Source organism: Ruditapes philippinarum, unplaced genomic scaffold (genome assembly GCF_026571515.1).
Source record: "Ruditapes philippinarum isolate M1 unplaced genomic scaffold, ASM2657151v2 ctg12364_1_1_1_1, whole genome shotgun sequence".
NCBI classification, from domain to species: Eukaryota; Metazoa; Mollusca; class Bivalvia; order Venerida; family Veneridae; genus Ruditapes; species Ruditapes philippinarum.
In genome coordinates this window covers 1-3,221 of record NW_026853175.1, presented here as the reverse complement: position 1 = coordinate 3,221, position 3,221 = coordinate 1, and the positions used below count along the sequence as shown (strand labels likewise).

General features: G+C 31.4%; 2 long non-coding RNA genes across 2 annotated transcripts; both read right to left on the bottom strand.

Annotated features, from left to right (window-relative positions):
- Window positions 1-812: 812 nt before the first annotated feature.
- LOC132735998 (uncharacterized) lies at window positions 813-1,448 on the bottom strand. Its single transcript, XR_009626526.1, has 2 exons — window positions 1,311-1,448; window positions 813-949 (listed from the first exon to the last, which is right to left on the bottom strand). It is a non-coding gene; the product is annotated as an uncharacterized LOC132735998 (long non-coding RNA).
- A 333-nt stretch (window positions 1,449-1,781) lies between these two features.
- On the bottom strand, window positions 1,782-2,999 carry LOC132735997 (uncharacterized). Its single transcript, XR_009626525.1, has 3 exons — window positions 2,936-2,999; window positions 2,413-2,476; window positions 1,782-1,870 (listed from the first exon to the last, which is right to left on the bottom strand). It is a non-coding gene; the product is annotated as an uncharacterized LOC132735997 (long non-coding RNA).
- Window positions 3,000-3,221: the final 222 nt, after the last annotated feature.

Sequence of the window (3,221 nt, the reverse complement as noted above, 5' to 3'; positions counted from 1 at the left end):
TTTTACATGATCATTTCGGTAAATTTAAGGTCTAAATGGTATTAAATACTACATAAACACCTTCTAGTAGATTGTATACGGCAGTTGGTTTTAACACAGACTTTTGACCATATAAAGCATTCATTTAAGCAATGGATCCTTAAAGGTGATGGAAGAATCGTTTGTCATATATTTTGAAAAAAAGAAAAGTATTAGTATCGCCATCAGTTGCATACATGGACATTTTCAAATCGTGTCTGACAATTCTATAACGGGAAAATGTGCGCAATTTCGAAATAGCATTAAACAGACATTTTTAAATTAAAGATGTCACGATCTGCTAACGTAATCAAAATTAACAAACTGATAAACCCTTTAATGTAGATCATGTTTAAAGGTTTATTTGCAGTGTATAAATGACCATTTTTATATTCTAAACAATTAAAGGAAGTCAAGCATACTAAATTCACTACAAATAACTACATTATAACTGATTTAACATCTTTTTCTGCCCATTCTTCTCATTCCATTTAACTTATGTTTACAATACTGGTCATTCTTTCACTTTTTGACAAATTACCGCTTTAAATACTTATGTATAAACAGACCTTTAAGTCCACGGTTGCACAAATTTCTTTTAAGATTTTATACATACATTTAAAGTTCTTTTTACGCAATGAATTTCGAATTTGGTTAAGCTGAGAACCGGATTACATCCAAATAACCAATGCTCAAAAAAACCGAGCATGCATTGTTTAAAATTTGCCGTGTTTAAACATCATCAAATTGTCTACATATCACTTCATATGGAAAAGGGACAATAACAAAACAACTTTCTGATCACATTAGTTTTTAATTCTTCATACTGTAAATTTAAGCAGAGGCAGTTGTTAGTGCTAGTCCCCCGCAGTGGGCATGCTGATCTCCAGGCTTTGGTGTTTCGTGGAAGTAGACGACTAGATTCTGGAATCTGAAAAGTTTCATTAATTACTTTGTAACATAATCATTCTTTTCCAAGAGGTCTCGTGACGATATAGCCTAAACAACGTAAGTCGTTGCCAATTGTTCCCTAAAATTTGAAGCGAAATGTCTAGAAAGTTGCATTGACATGTAGAAAATTTCATAAAGTGTGCATTACTGTAATTGTAACATGAAATACAAATTTGAAAATGCTGTAATATTTGAAAATAGAGTATATTTTCATTAAAGACATGTTAACAAAATATTTTCATCATGTGTTGTCCTTCTCCCATTCATTATATTTTCGACATTTCTTTCATAGACATGGGAAATAAAATATATTGAGACAAAATTGAATGACGTCGACATACGCATGACAAATAAGGGGACAACTATGGACCTTGATCAGCACATGACACTCTTTCTCACAAGCTTGTTCCGTTGGATCACTTCCTACCACATCAAGCATGATTTGTACATCACACTTCAAGGTATTAAGGTCAACTGAAAATATGAATATGATACACATTTAAGTTCAATTTTCAATGCTAAATATATGAAAGTGAATTACTCCTTGTGACAAAAGTGGATTTATTCCATTGTTATTCAAAACAACACCTAGTGCAAATTTCATTTTTTTCTTCCAAATGTGTGTTCAATTTCTGTAAAAAACAGGTTTGGAATTCAAAAAAGCATAAACAGGAACAAGGTGGATGGGTGAATATACAAAATGCACTAACACAACCCATTCTCACCCATTTCTTCCAAACGCACATTAAATCATTGTGTACAGGTAACCATCCAGATTGAACTTTGAAAACGCCTATTTACTCAGACAGCATTAAAGGATAGATATTTTGCAATTAATTTATCTAGCACTTACACAGGCTATCTACGGTAGAGGTACCGAAAATGAATCTCCTCGAATCTTCTGAAAAAGAAAATAGGTTTATTGCATTAAAACATTTAAATAAGTTAACGCGATCCGGAGTGAGATAATAAAGTCGTAGCCTTCAAATGCTCCCAATCAGCCTGCCATGTAAATCTATGAAAACAAATGTCGAAATGTCGAGGTCTTTGTGATTAAAACTACATAACGTTTACTGTCAAAATGCCAGTTAACTTTATTTCAAACGAAAATGTAATAAATGCAAAATAAACAGCTACACAATGCCACTCCTATTAAAGATTAAGCTTAAAAATCATCAGAGGAAATGGATTTACTTATGTGATCAGTCAAAGTTATGTTAGGGAATTGTATTAGAAAAATCGAACTACCGACAGAATAAAATTATGTGAGTCCGTCCATAATATGTGCTACCAATAAACAATCCTGTAGAAACTATAAATGTATATTTATTTCTTTATTCTTATTTGTTTACCCCAGTAAACAATAGACCTGTTTGAACAACATTACAATAACATGTCCACTTATATGTATATAATCATCAAAGTAAGTATTTTAAAAGTTACCTAATGGTGCAGCAAGAGCCACTGGCAGAAGAAGGCAAACCAAGAACAACTTCATTGTTTTCTACTGCAATTATCACAACAAAACTTTTGTGTTTGAATATTAAAAGATAAGAATCTCACAACAATGAAGTCAAGAAAATAGATATTTTTTTTTTCTGCAGTTGTCAGCATCAGCAACGATAGTCAACATTTATGTATTTTACACATTACTAAGGGCCAATTCAAATTTTCTTTAAAACAGTAAGTCAAACTTTATTAATTTTATAGTCCGTTATGGTTAACAGCACAACAAAACATTAAGCTCTGTATCCGACACTTGTATCAAATTGTATTAAATCAACTGCATGTTTAGACAAAAAAGACAAAGTACAATAGTTTAACTGCGTTTTATAAATCATTGTGTGCAAATGGAAATTTTGAATGTAAATCAATATATGGACATTACGTGTTAGCCATTATTTGTATAAAAATACGTATAATTATCAATTGAGATTTCGATCCATTTTCTCTAAAATGTCCTTACCTTAATTTGACGTTACGTTCCTGTGTAAAAATGATTTTAAGGCACTTGAATTACTGCCTTTTAAAGACAACACATGCAAGATAACCTTTGTTGACGTCTTCGAATATCCATATTTCGGCAAATAAAAAAAGGATTTACAAAAAAATATTTTCATGATATACGACGTTCCGAAACAGAAACAGGGACAAATTGAAAAACGACAATTTGACTGCCAGAATTAAGAAGGATATGACAAAAGAATAAGCTTTTGATGCCTGACAATACAACAAACGCAAACTTTTATAAA